Here is a 21,377-nt window from a genome sequence, read left to right as displayed (position 1 = left end):
GATGGCACACTCGGTGTGCACAGAGGGCGCGTATGGGGTCCATAAGTACGTTGCGTCGGAGTCCCACAGGCACGATTGGTCTAGAGCGTGGGCTCATCCACCGTTATCGTGGGGGACTTTGCCCCGAACTTGCTTTTCAACCAACCATGAGGAACTGGCTCGCGAGACGTCAACTTTCACCCACTGCCTCACATGTAACTAGTTAAGTGTAGAGGAAGGGGTGACGATGTGTGACACCCAGGCAAGCGTGCCCTCACCCTAATGGCTTTGGGCACAACTTGCGTTCAAAGACTTGATGGTTCACAGGATTCTGCAACTCACACCAAGTATCGCATTTCGCTATGTTCTTCATCGATGCAAGAGTCGAGATATCCGTTGCCGAGAGTCATTTTACATAAAATGTCATCGTGAAGGCGCCCGCAGGACACGTCCCCCATTTACCTCACCTAACAACTTCGTTTTCCTTGGCGCGTAAAACGCCCGGGTTAGTTTTTGTCGAGAGGCACGGGTTTGCGACCGGATGCACAAGGCATCAAGACACCAACCCCCGCTCTCAACAACGCACCTGGTAGTGGGAGCACTTGCGTGCCCCCGCTGGCCTTGCGCGTTGTTGTGTGTTTGGTACATATTCACGGGTGGAATTGTTTGAGGCATCGAGAATGATCCTTCCGCAGGTTCACCTATGGAAACTTTGTGACGACTTCTCCTTCCTCTAAATGATAAGGTTCAATGGACTTCTCACCACGTCGCGGGCAGCGAACCGCCCATGTCGCCGCAATCCGAACACTTCACAGGACTATGAAATTTGAATTAAGCCGCAGGCTCCACTCCTGGTGGTGCCCTTCCGTCAATTCCTTTAAGTTTCAGCCTTGCAACCATACTCCCCCCGGAACCCAAAGACTTTGATTTCTCATAAGGTGCCAACGAAGTCCTAAAAGAAAAATCCGTTGATCCCTGGTCGGCATCGTTTATGGTTGAGACTAGGACGGTATCTGATCGTCTTCGAGCCCCCAACTTTCGTTCTTGATTAATGAAAACATCCTTGGCAAATGTTTTCGCAGTTGTTCGTTTTTCATAAATCCAAGAACTTCACCTCTGACTATGAAATACGAATGCCCCTGACTGTCCCTGTTAATAATTACTCCGATCCTGAAGGCCAACACAATAGGATCAGAATCCTGTGGTGTTATCCCTTGCTAATGTATGCAGAGCGTAGGCTTGCTTTGGGCACTCTAATTACTTCAAAGTAACGGCACCGGAGGCACGACCCGGCCAGTTAAGGCCAGGAGCACATTGCCGGCAGAAGGGACGACCAGACCGGTGCACACCAGAGGCGAACCGATCGACCCGACCCAAGGTCCAACTACGAGCTTTTTAACGGCAACAACTTAAATATACGCTATTGGAGCTGGAATTACCGCGGCTGCTGGCACCAGACTTGCCCTCTAATGGATCGTCATTAAGGGATTTAGATTGTACTCATTCCAATTACCGGACTCAATGAGCCCGATATTGTTATTTATGGTCACTACCTCCCCGTGTCAGGATTGGGTAATTTGCACGTCTGCTGCCTTCCTTGGATGTGGTAGCCGTTTCTCAGGCTCCCTCTCCGGAATTGAACCCTAATTCTCCGTCACCCGTCACCACCATGGTAGGCCACTATCCTACCATCGAAAGTTGATAGGGCAGAAATTTGAATGATGCGTCGCCGGCACAAGGGTCGTGCGATCCGACGAGTTATCATGAATCATCAAAGCAACAGGCAAAGCCTGCGTTGACCTTTTATCTAATAAATGCGTCCCTTCCAGAAGTCGGGGTTTGTTGCACGTATTAGCTCTAGAATTACTACGGTTATCCGAGTAGTAGATACCATCAAACAAACTATAACTGATTTAATGAGCCATTCGCAGTTTCACTGTCTGAATTAGTTCATACTTACACATGCATGGCTTAATCTTTGAGACAAGCATATGACTACTGGCAGGATCAACCAGGTAGCATCCATCGGGGTTGCCCCGGCTCGAACGGGGCTGAGCCGGGAGGGCATCCAAGATGGTGGGTAACCGAATATTTAGAACCCGCACAGGTCGCCCCAGGGGTTCGCCGGATGCACCGAATCCGAGAGAACTGTCTCGCCGCGTGTGCTGCCATGCCTGTTGCTTGCTGGCAAGGACATGGCGGACCACGTGTGTGACTTCGAGGTGCAACATATTTCTTTGCCACTGCCCACCAAACTTCTTTGCTTGGCCCAAATCTTCCCCGATCGCACCGAGCCACAATTCCAACCCGTCTCATCCATGCTTCTGCTCCAACAAGACCACCATGGCGGATCACCAAGATGCTTTTGAGGGACAAGCCACGTGGATGAGGCCGTGCCTTACCTGTGGTGGCTGCTACTGGACCGAGAGTAATAAAGCCCTTTATGCCAACCGCTAAGCTGCAATGCATGGTTGTGCGACTGACTGATGACATTACCCCCGATCGGCCGCAAGCCAGACATGATGGCCCCTTCCCCGTGAATGGTTGGAAGCCATACCCTCTTGATGATGCTCACAAGTCTTCAAATGAGCCACACAACTTCTTTGCGTGGCACAAATCTTCCCCGATCGCACCTGGCCACAGTTCCAACTTGTCTCATCCGTGCTTCTCCAGCAAGACCACCATGGCGGATCGCCAAGATGCTCTTGAGGGAGAAGCCACGCGGATGAGGTCTTGCCTTCCCTGTGGTGGCTGCTACTGGACCGAGAGTAATAAAGCTCTTTATGGCAACCGCTAACCTGCAACGCATGGCTGCGCGACTGACTGATGACATTACCCCCGGCCGGCCACAAGCCAGACATTATGGCCCCTTCCCCGCGAACGGTTGGAAGCCATACCCCCTTGATGATGCTCACAAGTATTTAAATGAGCCACACAACTTCTTTGCATGGCAAAAATCTTCCCCGATCGCACCGGGCCACAGTTCCAACACGTCTCAAACGTGTTTCTTCTCCAGCAAGACCACCATGGCGGATCGCCAAGATGCTCTTGAGGGAAAAGCCACGCGGATGAGGTCGTGCCTTCCCTGTGGTGGCTGCTACTGGACCGAGAGTAATAAAGCCCTTTATGGCAACCGCTAACCTGCAATGCATGGCTACGCGACTGACTGATGACATTACCTCGGCAGGGCGCAAGCCAGACATGATGGCCCCTTCCCCGAGAACGGTTGGAAGCCATACCCCCTTGATGATGCTCACAAATCTTCAAATGAGCCACACAACTTCTTTGCGTGGCACAAATCTTACCCGATCGCACCTGGCCACAGTTCGAACCCGTCTCATCCGTGCTTCTTCTCCAGCAAGACCACCATGGCGGATCGCCAAGATGCTCTTGAGGGAGAAGCCACACGGATGAGGCTGTGCCTTCCCTGTGGTGGCCGCTAATAGACCGAGAGTAATAAAGCCCTTTATGCCAACCGCTAAACTGCAATGCATGGCGTCGCGACTGATTGATGATATTACCGTGTCGTGCCCACCGTGGGTGCCACCAACCCAAGTTGGTGGATCAACCATGTGTGGGTGTTTCGACTTGCCCCAACAGAAAGCAAGCCAAAATGTGAGGGGAATGCATGGACCGCACCAAAATTTTTCCAGTCCATCCCATAAATATATCAAGAAGGTGCCCACCAAGTTTCATTAAGATTAGCCAAGGTTTCGAATTTTTATGAATTTTTTTCAAAACGCTCTATTTTGCAACATTTCAAAAATTCAAAACCACATCAAGATGGTTGGTTTTGCTACCAAACTTAGTCAACCTTATTTTGCATGCATTTATGACACTTCCCAACCAAGAAAGCTCAAAAACCATCACTTTGAAAATTTCATGATTCATGGCACACCACCAAGTCACAAAATCAAGCCAAAACACCAAAATCATGAACTTGGCTATGCACCAACCATGCCAAGATCAATTCCTTTTTGCTCCCAAACTTCTCCCACATCACTTTGGAGGCATTTTTGAGGATTGAGCCCAGACTGTTTTCCAAAACCATAATTTTAGTTTTTCACCCCACACACCACCAAGTCACAAAATCAAGGCAAAACACCAAAGTCATGCACTTGGCTATGCACCAACCATTCCAAGATCAATTCCTTGTGCTCCCAAACTTCTCCCACATTACTTTGGAGGTATTTATGAAGATTCAGTCCAACCAGTTTTCCAAAACCATGATTTTCGTTTTTCACCCAACACACCACCAAGTCACAAAATCAAGCCAATACACCAAAATCATGGAACTTGGTTTTGCACCAATCATGCCAAGATCAATTCCTTTTGCTCCCAAACATCTCCCACATCACTTTGGAGGCATTTGTGAGGATTTATTCCAGCCAGTTTTTCAACACGATGATTATCGTTATTCTCCCCACACACCACAAAGTCACAAAATCAAGCCAAAACACCAAAATCTTGGACTTGGCTATGCACCAACCATGCCAAGATCAATTCCTTTTGCTCCCAAACTTTTCCCACATCACTTTGGAGGTATTTGTGAGGATTGAGTCCAGCCAGTTTTCCAAGAGAATGATCTTCGTTTTTCACCCAACACACCACCAAGTTACAAAATCAAGCCAAAACACCAAAATCATGGACTTTGCTGTGGACCAACCATGCCAAGATCAATACATTTTGCTCCAAAACTTCTCCCACATCACTTTGGAGGTATTTGTGAGGATTGAGTCCAGCCATTTTTCCAAAACCATGATTTTCGTTTTTCACCCAACACAGCACCAAGTCACAAAATCAAGCCAAAACACCAAAATCTTGGAACTTGGCTATGCACCAACCATAGCAAGATCAATTCCTTTTGTTCGCAAACTTCTCCCACATGACTTTGTAGGCATTTTTGAGGATTAAGTCCAGCCAGTTTTGTAAAATCATGATTTTCGTTTTTTACCTCACACACCACCAAGTCACAAAATCAAGCCAAAACACCAAAATTATGGAACTTGGCTTTGCACCAACCATGACAAGATCAATTCTCTTTGCTCCCAAACTTCTCCCACATCACTTCGAAGGCCTTTGGGAGGATTGAGTCTAGCCAGTTTTCCAAAACCATGATTTTCGTTTTTCACCCCACACACCACTAAGTCACAAAATCAAGCCAAAACACCATGCACTTGGCTATGTACCAACCATGCCAAGAACAATTCCTTTTGCTCCCACAATTCTCCCACATTAATAACATTACTCTCATTAATCTTGAAAATACAAGAGTTAGGCATCTCCTTTTATAGGCTAAAATCCTAAGCTAATTCCACATGAAATGTGAGCAAAATGAAATGTAAATGTGAGGCACATAGGCACATGGAGCACATGGGTTCACATGGGTTCACATGGCTACCAAAACCGTCCCTTGATTAGTGAAGGCTTCTAGAAACCTTTGCTAATCAAGGTTAACTCTTCCTTAATTCTAATGTGCATAAAAATAAACATTTGTCCACATGGCTATGCTATTTACACCCCAATTAAAGCTAAACTACACTTGTTGGGCCTTCACGGAATATGTGCTCGTATGCCACTCTCCATTCATAGCTTGATCCAAGTCTTCTTGTCCTAGACACTCCTAGCTTGTCTTAGACTCTTCCTAGCTTGGTCTTCTTGTCCTAGATGCTTCCTAGCTTGTCTTAGACGCTCCTAGCTTGATCTTGGACGTTCTTGACTTGGCTCTTGCTTTTCATGAAAGGTTGTGCTTGGCCCTCTTCCATCATCCCCTCCCTCTTGAAAAGGATTTGTCCTCAAATCCATTGCTTTTGCGTCCTAGGGTGATATGATTCCAATAGCCATATAGAGAAAGGTTCTTGACCTTCTTAGGAATCACCTTGAGTTGGACATTATAGAGGCACTTTTCTTAGAGTTGGATCATTGTTCTAAGACAAGAACTCACCAAAAACTAGTACCAAATCCCAAACTCATTTGGATGAACCAATTTTAGTCAAATTGAACCGAACAAAAGAGTAAGAAAAGCAAAGGAACAATATGAAATAAAGATCAATTGCTATGCACCAACCATGCAAAGATCAATTCCTGTTACTCCGAAACTTCTCCTACATCACTTTGGAGGCATTTGTGAGGATTGAGTCCAGCTAGTTTTCCAAAACCATGATGATCGTTTTTCACCCCACACACCACCAAGTCACAAAATCAAGCCAAAACACCAAAATCATGGAACTTGGCTTTGTACTAACCTTGCCAAGATCAATTCCTTTTGCTCCCAAACTTCTCCCACATGACTTTGGAGGCATTTTTGAGGATTGAGTCCAGCCAGTTTTCCAAAACCATGATTATCGTGTTTAACCCCAGACTGATGGAGGAAGGCCCAAGCTCACCACACTATGAAAGCCAAGCTTCCAAGACTAAGACCGTCTAGCCATGATGGGAGCGTCTAGCCTAAAAAAGGAGCGTCTAACCATGATGAGGAGCGTCTAGGCCATGAAGTGGAGCGGCTACATAAGGAGCATCTATGAAGAGTCCTAGACCGTCTAGCTTCACATATACATGGGCCAAGCTACGGTTTTGTGAAGAGAAGGCTTTGTTGCATAAAGGCCCATTAGGGGTACTTAGTAAATAGAGTAGTGTAGAAAGCATATTTGAGTGAAACTTTCTAGAAGCTTTCCATGTGCTCATTTGTGCACCCATGTGCCATGTGCACCCATGTGCTTCACATTTACATTTCATTTGGCTAGCATTAGGGTTGCATTATGGTCCTCCTTAGCCTATAAAAGGAGGAGCCTACACCTTGTATTTTCAAGTTTATTGTGAGTAAAGTTATGCTGCCATTTTGTGCCAAGCTTTGCTTCTCCCTAGAATCCTAGGCTCTAAACTTCAATTCCTTCATCTTTTCCCTTGGGCTGGCCGAACCACCCAATACCCACACTTAACATGCACCTACAAGATCAACACCACTCTTAGGAGGATCTTGCTCACCTCATACATTGCTTCCGCCCCTTTACTCTACTTTGATTCAAGAAGAACTTCATGAAAATGCCATCATTTGGTATCATGAGCTTTGGTTCTTCAAGATGAGTAGCTCCTTGTCTTTTAAATTTTAGTTCTTCTTTATTTCATATTGTCATTTACTTTCCTTACTAGTCTTTAATTTCTGAATCTTATATGTTTTGTCAAGTCATGTTCATCCATATTGTCAACAATTCATATAGTAGTCCTTTTATTTGGCTTTATTGTTTCTTGATTTTGGGTCTCTTTAATTGCTTGAATCTGCTGTTCTTTGCTCCTTTGGTGCCTTTTTAATTTTTATTTTGAGTTCATAATTGTGTTTAGATCATACACAATTCTATTTCACAAATTTCCATTGTGTCTAAACTTTGGTATCTTGCTGTTTTTATTTCCAGTTTTCAGATTCCCCTGTTTTCACCTTCTCTGTTTTGGCTGTTTTAACCCAGAAAAATATTTCCACCCATAGGAAAATTCTGATTTTCTGGAAAATACAAGTTTAAAGTGTTATAGAAAGGACAAAAAAAGAATTAGGTCAAAAGAAGCAACAGAAAAAAAATGATAAATCTTTTAAGATCAGAGTGCAAATCTGAAGCGCTCCAGCTGGCCTAACCGAACACAAATTTTGCAAAATTTATTAAAAAAAAATGGTGCATCCGTTTTGAGTGAATCCAAAGCCAGATTTTAGATAAGATCCTGAATATCTTGCATAACAAATTTCAGAGCCAAATTCCAAAAATACAGATCAGCATAAATTGGGGAACAAACACGTTTTCTGGCCCACAACATTTTCCAGTGGTGCTGTTTTTTTTATTTGGTCATCTAATCTAGTGCTTTTCTTTAGGAATTCTTTTGTGTGCCAACCTTTAATTGAGTACCTTTTTTTTTTTTGCTTTAATTACTTGACTCTCTTTCTAGTTTTCATAATCTAAATCCTTTTGGTGGTACTGTTTTATTCAATTAAATTTGTTTCTTGCTTTTGTCCTTTGACCTCTAATTTGGGTGCTGGAATTTATTTCTTCTTTGGTGCTTATGTGAATGGGAACTTGATTTGGTTAAGGTTTAGCCCTTTGCTAGGTGCTGGAAATTGGAGAATTAAAGACCATCATTCTAAGGAGAAGACAAGGCCAAAGCCGAAACAAGCATTCTTGAAATAAACACTACAAACACTTGGAAGATCAACAATCAAAGACAACAAGGAAGTGCACTAACCACAAGAGGATCAACAAAGGGAGTTCTCTTATTTCCTTTGCAACTTGGTTTATTGTTAATTACCTTGTTAATTACGTTTTAGACGGTGAGTGTGTCTTCAAGGGCTCAAAGTGTCCAAGAAGCCTCACCTAGGGCCGAATAGTATAGCATTCTTGTTTAGTAATTGTTACTTGTTTGAATTTGCTATTCTATTGCTTTAGTAGAAACGCTTTGCATGTTTAATTTTGTTTAAATTTTGTGCTAAACCGACTAGCTTTGTTGCATAGTTAGCTTACATTGTTTTTCTTGCATTTATTTCTCAACTTATTTGTGTTCTAAGTGTTTCACTAAGAGAAAGTCTTGTGTGAAGATATTGGAGGATAGTTTTTGGCAAGGAAAAGGCATGGTACTTAAGTAGTCCTTTGTGACTCACCTCCCTTACCTGGAAAACTACCTTCTTTAACTTTCCTAAACTTTCTCAAAGTAAAACACCTATATACACAAAGTTTTAGCCATGTCTTCTTCTTCTCACTCTCCAAAGTCTATAGAAAGTGAAGTAAAATCTTTGAAAACTCTTTTAAAAGAAGTATCCCAAGCGGTACAATTGATATCTTTTAGACAATTGGAGAATGAGAACAAAATCAATGAGTTGGCTAAAGCTCAAGAAGAGAAATCACAAAACTCACAAAAATAAATAAAAACTCATGCATCCCATTCTAAAAGTAATGAGACTCTAGGGGAGGGAAGCCTTAGAATTAATGACTATTACCAACCACCCCCTAGAAGAACTAGACAAAGGGAGCAAGAGAGCCCAAAGGAAGTAAGGGTAGACCTACCCCATTTCTATGGTAAGGAAGATGTAGAGGCCTACCTAGATTGGGAGATGAAAGTAGAGCAACTCTTTGCTTGCCATAGGGTGATTGAAGAGAGGAAGGTACCCTTAGCAACCCTTAGTTTCCAAAGCAATGCCATGTATTGGTGGACCTCTTTAGAGAGAGACCGACGTCTTCATAGGGAGCCTTCCATAGAATATTGGAATGACCTTAGGGGAGCCCTAAGACGTCGCCACATACCTTCCTACTACCATAGGGAGTTGATGGACAAGCTCCAAAGACTCCAACAAAAGAACTTAAGTGTGGAAGAGTATAGGCAGAAAATGGAGCTCTACATGATGAGAGCATCCATTAGAGAGGAAGAAACCACCACCATATCTAGGTTTCTAAGTGGGCTCAATCTTGAGATAAGGGATAGAGTAGAACTATTACCCTACCAAGACTTGAATGATTTGGTTCAACTTTGCATTAAAGTTGAACAACAAAATTTGCGCAAAACTTCAAGTCAAAGGGTGGGTTCTTACTCCAATTCTTATCCCAAGAAAGACTTTAAAAGGGAGGGTAGTACACCTAGAGAGGAATCCAAAGAAACTACCAAACCCTTAGTAAAAGATGCCTCCACCCCATACATCCGTGCTAGGGACACCAAGTGTTTTAAATGTTTTGGAAGAGGGCATGTGCAAGCACAATGTCCAAACCAAAGAATTTTGTTTTTAAAGGGAAGAGATGAGTACACAAGTGGTGAGGATGAACCTAGTACACAAGGAAAGGGGGAAGGAGAGAGGATAAATCCTTTGGAGGGGGACTTATTGATGATTCAAAGAATCCTCCACAATTAACCTAGTGCATCCATTGAGACACAACGAGAGAACAATTTTCATACTAGATGCAATATTTTAGAAAATATATGCTCTCTTATTGTGGATGGTGGATCATGCTGCAATTGCTGTAGCACTAGATTGATTGAAAAACTAAAACTACAAGTAGTTCCTCATCCAAAACCATACAATTTACAATGGATCAATGAGGATGGAGAACTACGTGTAGACAAACAAGTGGAAATCGAGTTTTCTATAGGTAACTACAAAGACAATGTTTTATGTGATGTAGTACCTATGGAAGCTTGCCACATCTTATTAGGTAGACCATGGCAATTTGATAAGAAAACCTCGCATAATGGTCTAACTAACGAGATTTCTTTCATCCACAAGCACAAAAGGTTTGTACTTAGTCCTTTACCACATTCCCAAGTGGTAAAAGACCAAATACAAATGAAACACAAAAGGGATGAAGAAAAAATAGAAAAAGAGAAAAATTTTGGGAAACAAAAGGCGTGGGAGAATAGTGTTCCTTCCCACAAGGTCATTCAACAAGTCAAGCACATAGAAAATACCTTTACAAACATGCTTCTTGTTGAACAACCTAGCCTTTCCTTTTGTAAAGGAACACTTGCAAGCATAAGCACAAAAGAAAAGTCTTTAAAAGAAGCTTGCATAGATCAAGACTATTTCTCAAATGTGTTAAGATATCCCCAAGGGAATGACAAGTTATCTATAAGCACCTACCAATTTTTGTATGAAGTAGTGCCTAGAACAACTTGCCATGTCTTATTGAGACAACCATTGCAAAATGTACAAATTTTCATAAACCATGGTTGTACCAACGAGACTCTCTTTGCACATAAGAGAAAAAGTCTACAAGAAGGAGAACTCATGGGACAAATGAGAGTTGATAAAACTCTAGAGCTTTTAAGAGGAAAACTTTTGTCACCCATGAGAAAAGAAGTTCAAAGACATTACTTTAGGTATACCTCTTGTTTTCAAACTACACCTAAAGCGAAGTCCCAAGAACTCTATCCACCTTCACCTTTTGTAAAAAATCCTTGGGAAGACACACATTTCAAATTAGATCTTCCTAGGACGACAAAAGGTCTTATTTCATTTTTCATGGATGTGGATAAACTCATCCTAAGAAACGTGACAAGCTTCCATGATTTATTCTCAAATGAAAGAGCTACAACATTTGCAAACATAGCTCTTTTTTTATGCTTCACGAAATCATGAAAGACACTCACAAATCTTGGGATAAGAATCCTTTTCCTTATAAGCATGCATACAATGGAGTAGTCCACAAGATTACTCATATTTCTCCATTTGAAGTTGTATGTGCCCAATGTCCTCTTACCATTTTAAAGTTGTTACCATCTCTTAAAAGGCTTATGCCTAAAGGAAAAGTAACTACTTTTGGAAATTTTAGAAAATATAAGAGGATTAGAGAGCACCTACAACCCTCAAAAGAGAGGTATTGTGAGAAGTTGGCCAAAACAAGAGAAAAACAAAAATGGCAACTTCACACACTTCTTTGTTCTCCAAAGGCTCACCCTAACTCCTTTGCTTTGTTTCAAGATTCACATAGGTTGATATTTGATCCTGGAGGACACATCTTGACGAAGCAAGAGGCTGCTATCCGAGATCAAGAAATCAAATCTGAGGATAGATCTTCTCAAGACGGAGGAGATGATGGACACCATCCAGCCAAAACCATTCCCTTAGCAAAAGCCTTGGATTTGAGGACAAATCCTTTTCAAGAGGGAGGGGATGATGGAGGAAGGCCCAAGCTCACTACACTATGAAAGCCAAGCTTCCAAGACTAAGACCGTCTAGCCATGATGGGAGCGTCTAGCCTAAAAAAGGAGCGTCTAACCATGATGAGGAGCGTCTAGGCCATGAAGTGGAGCGGCTACATAAGGAGCATCTATGAAGAGTCCTAGACCGTCTAGCTTCACATATACATGGGCCAAGCTACGGTTTTGTGAAGAGAAGGCTTTGTTGCATAAAGGCCCATTAGGGGTACTTAGTAAATAGAGTAGTGTAGAAAGCATATTTGAGTGAAACTTTCTAGAAGCTTTCCATGTGCTCATTTGTGCACCCATGTGCCATGTGCACCCATGTGCTTCACATTTACATTTCATTTGGCTAGCATCAGGGTTGCATTATGGTCCTCCTTAGCCTATAAAAGGAGGAGCCTACACCTTGTATTTTCAAGTTTATTGTGAGTAAAGTTATGCTGCCATTTTGTGCCAAGCTTTGCTTCTCCCTAGAATCCTAGGCTCTAAACTTCAATTCCTTCATCTTTTCCCTTGGGCTGGCCGAACCACCCAATACCCACACTTAACATGCACCTACAAGATCAACACCACTCTTAGGAGGATCTTGCTCACCTCATACATTGCTTCCGCCCCTTTACTCTACTTTGATTCAAGAAGAACTTCATGAAAATGCCATCACAGACACCACCAAGTAACAAAATCATGCCAAAACACCAATATCATGGAACTTGGCTATGCACCAACCATGGCAAGATCAATTCCTTATACTCCCAAACTTCTCCCAGATCACTTTGGAGGAATTTTTTAGGATTGAGTCTAGCCAGTTTTCCACAATCATGATTTTCGTTTTTCACCCCACACACCACCATGTTACAAAATCGTGCCAAAAACCAAAATCATGGAGTTGGCTTTGGACCAACCATGCCAAGATCAATTCCTTTTGCTCTCAAACTTCTCCCAAATGAGTTTGGAGGCATTTGTGATGATTCATTCCAGCCAGTTGTCCTAAACCATGATTTTCGTTTTTCACCCCACATACCACCTAGTCACAAAATCAAGCCAAAACTCCAAAATCTTGGAACTTGGCTGTGCACAAATCATGCCAAGATCAATTTCTTTTTCTCCCAAACTTCTCCCACATGAATTTGGAGGCATATGTGAGGATTGAGTCTAGCCAGTTTTCCAAAACCATGATTTTCGTTTTTCACCCCACACACCATCAAGTCAAAAAATCAAGCCAACACACCAAAATCATGGACTTTGCTATGGACCAACCATACCAAGATTAATTCCTTTTGCTCCCAAACGTTTCCTACATCACTTTGGAGGCATTTGCGAGGATTGAGTCCAGCCAGTTTTCCAAAACCATGATTTTCGTTTTTCACCCCACACACCACCAAGTCACAAAATCAAGCCAACACACCAAAATCATGGACTTTGCTATGCACCAACCATGCCAAGATAATTCCTTTTGTTCCCAAGCTTCTACCACATCACTTTGGAGGCATTTGTGAGGATTGAGTCCAGCCAGTTTTCCAAAACCATGATTTTCGTTTTTCACCCCACACACCACCAAGTCATAAAATCAAGCCAAAACACCAAAATCGTGGAACTTGGCATTGCACCAACCATGCCCAGATCAATTTCTTTTTCTCCCAAACTTCACCCACACGACTTTGGAGGCATTTGTGAGGATTGAGTCCAGCCAGTTGTCCTAAACCATGATTTTCGTTTTTCACTGCACACACCACCACCAAGTCACAAAATCAAGCCAAAAGTCCAAAATCTTGGAACTTGGCTTTGCAATAAGCATGCCAAGATCAATTCCTTTTGTTCCCAAACTTCTCCCAGATGACTTTGGTTGCATTTGTGAGGATTGAGTCCAGCAAGTTTTTCAAAACTATGATTTTCGTTTTTTACCCCACACACCACAAAGTCACAAAATCAAGCCAAAACACGAAAATCATGGAACTTGGCTTTGCACCAACCATGCCAAGATCAATTCCTTTTGCTCCAAAACTTTTCCCACATGAATTTGGAAGCATTTGTGAGGATTGAGTCTAGCATGTTTTCCAAAACCATGATTTTCGTTTTTCAACCCACACACCACCAACTCACAAAATCAAGCCAAAACACCAAAATCATGGACTTTGCTATGCACCAACCATGCCAAGATAATTCCTTTTGCTCCCAAGCTTCTCCCACATCACTTTCGAGGCATTTGTGAGGATTGAGTCCAGGTAGTTTTCCAAACCCATGATTTTCGTTTTTCAACCCAAACACCACCAAGTCATAAAATGAAGCCAAAACACCAAAATCGTGTAACTTGGCTTTGCACCAACCATGCCAAGATCAATTCCTTTTGCTCCCAAACTTCTGCCACATGACTTTGGAGGCATTTGTGAGCATTGAGTCCAGCCAGTTTTCCAAAACCATAATTTTCATTTTTCACCCCACACAACACTAAGTCACAAAATCCAGCTAAAACACCAAAATCATGGACTTTGCTATGCACCAACCATGCCAAGATCAATTCCTTTTGCTCCCAAACTCCTCCCACATCACTTTGGAGGCATTTGTGACGATTGAGTCCAGCCAGTTTTCTAAAACCATGATTTTCATTTTTCACCCAACACACCACAAGGTCGGTCAGAAAATCAAGCCAAAACACCAAAATCATGGACTTTGCAGTGCACCAACCAATGCAAAACCAATTCCTTTTTCTCCCAAACTTCTCCCACATCACTTTGGAGGCATTTGTGAGGATTGAGTCCGGCCAGTCTTCCAAAACCATGATTTTCGTTTTTCACCGAACACACCACCATGTCACAAAATCAAGCCAAAACACCAAAATCATGGAGTTTGCTATGCACCAACCACGCCAAAATCAATTCCTTTTGCTCCCAAACTTCTCCCACATGACTTTGGAGGCATTTTTGAGGATTGACTCCAGCCAGTTTTGCAAAACCATGATTTACGTTTTTCACCCAACCCACCACCAAGTTACAAAATGAAGCCAAAACACCAAAATCATGCACTTGGCTATGCACCAACCATGCCAAGATCAATTCCTTTTGCTCCCAAACATCTCCAGCATGACTTTGGAGGCATTTGTGAGGATTGAGTCAAGCCAGTGTTCCAAAACTATGATTTTCGTTTTTCACCCCACACACCACCAAGTCACAAAATCAAGCCAAAACACCAAAATCATGGCACTTCGCATTGTACCAACCATGCCAAGATCAATTCCTTTTGCTCCCAAACTTCTGCCACATACTTTGGAGGCATTTGTGAGGATTGAGTCCAGCCAGTTTTCTAAAACCATGATTTTCATTTTTCACCCCACACACCACCAAGTCACAAAATCAAGCTAAAACACCAAAATCATGGAACTTGGCTTTGAACCAACCATGCCAAGATCGATTCCTTTTGCTCCCAATCTTCTCCCACATGACATTGGAGGGATTTGTGAGGATTGAGTCTAGCCAGTTTTCCCAAACCATGATTTTCGTTTTCACCCCACACACCACGAAGTCACAAAATCAAGCCAAAACACAAAAATCATGGAACTTGGCTTTGCACCAACCATGCCAAGATCAATTACTTTTCCTCCCAAACTTCTCCCACATCACTTTGGAGGCATTTGTGAGGATTGAGTCCAGCCAGCTTTGCAAAACCATGATTTTCGTTTTTCACCCCACACACCACCAACTCACAATATCAAGCCAAAACACCAAAATCATGGAACTTGGCTTTGCACCAACCATGCCAAGATCAATTCCTTTTACTCCCAAACTTCCCCCACATGACTTTGGAGGCATTTGTGAGGATTGAGTCCAGCCACTTTTCCAAAACTATGATTTTCGTTTTCACCCCACACACCACCAAGTCCCAAAATCAAGCCAAAACACCAAAATCATGGAACTTGGCTTTGCACCAACCATGCCAAGATCAATTCCTTTTGCTCCCAAACGTCTCCCAAATCATGTTGGAGGCATTTGTGAGGATTGAGTCCAGCCAGTTTTCCAAAACCATGATTTTCGTTTTTCACCGCACACATCACCAAGTAACAAAATCAAACCAAAACACCAAAATCATGGAACTTGGCTTTGCACCAACCATGACAAGATCAATTCCTTTTTCTCCCAAACTTCTCCGATATCACTTTGGAGGCATTTGTGAGGATTGAGTCCAGCCAGTTTTTCAAAACCTTGATTTTCGTTTTTCACCCCACACACCACCAAGTAACAAAATCAAGCCAAAACACCAAAATCATGGAACTTGGCTTTGCACCAACCATTTCAAGATCAATTCCTTTTGCTCCCAAACATCTCCCACACCACTTTGGAGGTATTTGTGAGGATTGAGTCAAACCAGTTTTCCAAAACCATGATTTTCGTTTTTCACCCAACAAACCACCAAGTCACAAAATCAAGCCAAAACACCAAAATCATGGAACTTGGCTTTGCAACAACCATGACAAGATCAATTCCTTTTGCTCCCAAACCTCTCCGATATCACTTTGGAGGTATTTCAGAGGATTGAGTCCAGCCAGTTTTTCAAAACCATGATTTTCGTTTTTCACCCCACACACCACCAACTCACAAAATCAAGCCAAAAAACCAAAATGATGGAACTTGGCTATGCAGAAACCATGCCAAGATCAGTTCCTTTCGCTGCCAAACTTCTCCCACATCACTTTGGAGGCATTTGTGAGGATTGAGTCCAGCCAGTTTTCCAAAATCATGATTTTCGTTTTTCACCAACCATACCACCAAGTCACGAAATCAAGACAAAACACCAAAATCATGGAACTTGGCTTTGCACCACCCATGCCAAGATCAATTCATTTTGCTCCCAAACTTCTCTGACATCACTTTAGAGGCATTTTTGAGGAATGAGTCTAGCCAGTATTCCAAAACCATGAATTTCGATTTTCACCCCACACACCACCAAGTCACAAAATCAAGCCAAAACACCTAAATCATGGAACTTGGGTTTGCACCAACCATACCAAGATCAATTCCTTTTGCTCTCAAACTTTTCCCACACGACTTTGGAGGAATTTGTGAGGATTGAATCCAACCAGTTTTGGAAAACCATGATTTTCGTTTTTCACCCCACACACCACCAAGTCATAAAATCAATCCAAAACACCAAAATCATGGAACTTGGCTATGCACCAACCATGCCAAGATCAATTTCTTTTGCTCCCAATCTTCTCCCACATCACTTTGCAGGCATTTGTGAAGATTGAGTCCAACCAGTTTTGCAAAACAATGATTTTCATTTTTCACCGCTCACACCTTCAAGTCACAAAATCAAGCGAAAAGACCAAAATCATGGACTTTGCAATGAACCAATCATGCCAAGCTCACTTCCACCTGCTCCCAAACTTTTACCACATTGCTTTGGGGGCATTTTTGAGGATTGAGTCCAGCCAGTTTTCCAAAACCATGATTTTCGTTTTTCACCCGACACACCACCAAGTCATAAAATCAATCCAAAACACCAAAATCATGGAACTTGGCTATGCACCAACCATGCCAAGATCAATTTCTTTTGCTCCCAATCTTCTCCCACATCACTTTGGAGGCATTTGTGAGGATTGAGTCCAGCCAGTTTTGCAAAACAATGATTTTCGTTTTTCACCCCACACACCACCAAGTCACAATATCAAGCCAAAACACCAAAATCGTAGAACTTGGCTTTGCACCAACCATGCCAAGATCAATTCCTTTTTCTCCCAAACTTCCCCCTCATGACTTTGGAGGCATTTGTGAGGATTGAATCCAACCAGTTTTACAAAACCATGATTTTCGTTTTTCACCCCACACACCACCAAGTCCCAAAATCAAGTCAAAACACCAAAATAATGGAACTTGGCTTTCACCAACCATGCCAAGATCAATTCCTTTGGCTCCTAAACTTCTCCCATATCACTTTGGAGGCATTTGTGTGGATTGAGTCCAGCCAGTTTTCTAAAACCATGACTTTGGCTTTTCACCCCACACACCACCACATCACAATATCAAGCCAAAACACCAAAATCATGGAACTTGGCTTTGCATCAACCATGCCAAGATTAATTCCTTTTTCTCCCAAACTTCCCATACAAGACTTTGGAGGCATTTGTGAGGATTGAGTCCAGCCATTTTTCCAAAACTATGATTTTTCATTTTTCAACCCACACACCACCAAGTCACAAAATCAATCCAAAACACCAAAATCATGGAACTTGGCTTTGCACCAACCATTTCAAGATCAATTCCTTTTGCTCCCAAACTTCTCCCACATCACTTTGGAGGTATTTGTGTGGATTGATTCCAGCCAGTTTTCCAAAACCATGATTTTCGTTTTTCACCCAACACACCACCAAGTCACAAAATCAAGCCAAAACACCAAATTCATGGAACTTGGCTTTGCACCAACGATGACAAGATCAATTCCTTTTGCTCCCAAACTTCTCCGATATCACTTTGGAGGCATTTGAGAGGATTGAGTCCAGCCAGTTTTTCAAAACCATGATTTTCGTTTTTCACCCCACACACCACCAAGTCACAAAATCAAACCAAAACACCAAAATCGTAGAACTTGGCTTTGCACCAACCATGCCAAGATCAATTCCTTTTTATCCCAAACTTCTCCCTCATGACTTTGGAGGCATTTGTGAGGATTGAGTCCAGCCAGTTTTACAAAACCATGATTTTCGTTTTTCACCCCACACACCACCAAGTCCCAAAATCAAGTCAAAACACCAAAATCATGGAACTTGGCTTTGCACCAACCATGCCAAGATCAATTCCTTTGGCTCCCAAAGTTCTCCCATATCACTTTGGAGGCATTTGTGTGGATTGAGTCCAGCCAGTTTTCTAAAACCATGATTTTCGCTTTTCACCCCACACACCACCATGTCACAATATCAAGCCGAAACACGAAAATCGTGGAACTTGGCTTTGCATCAACCATGCCAAGATTAATTCCTTTTTCTCCCAAACTTCCCATACATGACTTTGGAGGCATTTGTGAGGATTGAGTCCAGCCAGTTTTCCAAAACTATGATTTTTCATTTTTCAACCCACACACCACCAAGTCACAAAATCAAGCCAAAACACCAAAATCATAGAACTTCGCTTTGCACCAACCATTTCAAGATCAATTCCTTTTGCTCCCAAACTTCTCCCACATCACTTTCAAGGTATTTGTGAGGATTGAGTCCAGCCAGTTTTCCAAAACCATGATTTTCGTTTTTCACCCAACACACCACCAAGTCACAAAATCAAGCCAAAACACCAAATTCATGGAACTTGGCTTTGCACCAACGATGACAAGATCAATTCCTTTTGCTCTCAAACATCTCCGATATCACTTTGGAGGCATTTGAGAGGATTGAGTCCAGCCAGTTTTTGAAAACCATGATTTTCGTTATTCACCCCACACACCACCAAGTCACAAAATCAAACCAAAACACCAAAATCGTAGAACTTGGTTTTGCACCAACCATGCCAAGATCAATTCCTTTTTCTCCCAAACTTCCCCCTCATGACTTTGGAGGCATTTGTGAGGATTGAGTCCAGCCAGTTTTCCAAAACTATGATTTTTCATTTTTCAACCCACACACCACCAAGTCACAAAATCAAACCAAAAGACCAAAATCATGGAACTTGGCTTTGCACCAACCATTTCAAGATCAATTCCTTTTGCTCCCAAACTTCTCCCACATCACTTTGGAGGTATTTGTGAGGATTGAGTCCAACCAGTTTTCCAAAACCATGATTTTCGTTTTTCACCCAACACACCACCAAGTCACCAAATCAAGCCAAAACACCAAATTCATGGAACTTGGCTTTGCACCAACGATGACAAGATCAATTCCTTTTGCTCCGAAACTTCTCCGATATCACTTTGGAGGCATTTGAGAGGATTGAGTCCAGCCAGTTTTTCAAAACCATTATTTTCGTTTTTCACCCCACACACCACCAACTCACAAAATCAAACCAAAACACCAAAATCGTAGAACTTGGCTTTGCACCAACCATGCCCAGATCAATTCCTTTTTATCCCAAACTTCCCCCTCATGACTTTGGAGGCATTTGTGAGGATTGAGTCCAGCCAGTTTTACAAAACCATGATTTTCGTTTTTCACCCCACTCACCACCAAGTCCCAAAATCAAGTCAAAACACCAAAATCATGGAACTTGGCTTTGCACCAACCATGCCAAGATCAATTCCTTTGGCTCCCAAACTTCTCCCATATCACTTTGGAGGCATTTGTGTGGATTGAGTCCAGCCAGTTTTCTAAAACCATGATTTTCGCTTTTCACCCCACACACCACCATGTCACAATATCAAGACGAAACACGAAAATCATGGAACTTGGCTTTGCATCAACCATGCCAAGATTAATTCCTTTTTCTCCCAAACTTCCGATACATGACTTTGGAGGCATTTGTGAGGATTGAGTCCAGCCAGTTTTCCAAAACTATGATTTTTCATTTTTCAACCCACACACCACCAAGTCACAAAATCAAGCCAAAACACCAAAATCATGGAACTTGGCTTTGCACCAACCATTTCAAGATCAATTCCTTTTGCTCCCAAACTTCTCCCACATCACTTTCAAGGTATTTGTGAGGATTGAGTCCAGCCTGTTTTCCAAAACCATGATTTTCGTTTTTCACCCAACACACCACCAAGTCACAAAATCAAGCCAAAACACCAAATTCATGGAACTTGGCTTTGCACCAACGATGACAAGATCAATTCCTTTTGCTATCAAACTTCTCCGATATCACTTTGGAGGCATTTGAGAGGATTGAGTCCAGCCAGTTTTTGAAAACCATGATTTTCGTTTTTCACCCCACACACCACCAAGTCACAAAATCAAACCAAAACACCAAAATCGTAGAACTTGGCTTTGCACCACCCATGCCAAGATCAATTCCTTTTTCTCCCAAACTTCCCCCTCATGACTTTGGAGGCATTTGTGAGGATTGAGTCCAGCCAGTTTTCCAAAACTATGATTTTTCATTGTTCAACCTACACACCACCAAGTCACAAAATCAAACCCAAACACCAAAATCATGGAACTTGGCTTTGTACTAACCATGCCAAGATCATTTTCTTTTGCTCTCAAACTTCTCCCACATGACTTTAGAGGAATTTGTGGGGATTGAGTCCATCCAGTTTTCCAAAACCTTGATTTTCGTTGTTCACCCCACACACCGCCAAGTCACAAAATCAAGCCAAAACACAAAAATCATGGAACTTGGCTATGCACCAAGCATGCCAAGATCAATTTCTTTTGCTCCCAATCTTCTCCCGCATCACTTTGGAGGCATTTGTAAGGATTGAGTCCAGCCAATTTTCCAAAACCATGATTTTCGTTTTTCACCCCACACACCACCAAGTCATAAAATCAAGCCAAAACACCAAAATCATGGAACTTGGCTTTGCACCAACCATGCCAAGATCAATTCCTTTTGCTCCTAATCTTCTCCCACATCACTTTGGAGGCATTTGTGAGGATTGAGTCCAGCCAGTTTTCCAAAACCATGATTTTCGTTTTTCACCCCAGACACCACCAAGTCATAAAATTAAGCGAAAACACCAAAATCATGGAACTTGGGTATGCACCAACCCTGCCAAGAGCAATTCCTTCTGCTCCTAATCTTCTCCCACATCTCTTTGAAGGCATTTGGTAGGATTGAGTCCAGCCATTTTTGCAAAACCATGATTTTTGTTTTTCACCCAAC

The 21,377-nt window shown here is 42.4% G+C and overlaps 1 long non-coding RNA gene and 1 other non-coding gene across 2 annotated transcripts in view; both read right to left on the bottom strand.

The window, feature by feature from the left end:
* Window positions 1-231: 231 nt before the first annotated feature.
* LOC137817268 (5.8S ribosomal RNA) lies at window positions 232-387 on the bottom strand. Its single transcript, XR_011081947.1, has one exon. It is a non-coding gene; the product is annotated as a 5.8S ribosomal RNA (ribosomal RNA).
* Window positions 388-957: 570 nt separating this feature from the next.
* Window positions 958-21,377, bottom strand: part of LOC137817266 (uncharacterized) — a 26,405-nt gene continuing 5,985 nt past the window's right edge. Inside the window, exon 2 of the long non-coding RNA XR_011081946.1 lies at window positions 958-1,118. This is a non-coding gene — a long non-coding RNA (uncharacterized lncRNA). The remainder of the gene's footprint in view (window positions 1,119-21,377) is intronic.

The sequence above is a fragment of the Phaseolus vulgaris genome, unplaced genomic scaffold, assembly GCF_000499845.2.
Source record: "Phaseolus vulgaris cultivar G19833 unplaced genomic scaffold, P. vulgaris v2.0 scaffold_26, whole genome shotgun sequence".
Taxonomy (NCBI): Eukaryota; Viridiplantae; Streptophyta; class Magnoliopsida; order Fabales; family Fabaceae; genus Phaseolus; species Phaseolus vulgaris.
The sequence above is the reverse complement of the archived record's forward strand: the minus strand, read 5'-3'. Positions and strand labels throughout refer to the sequence as shown.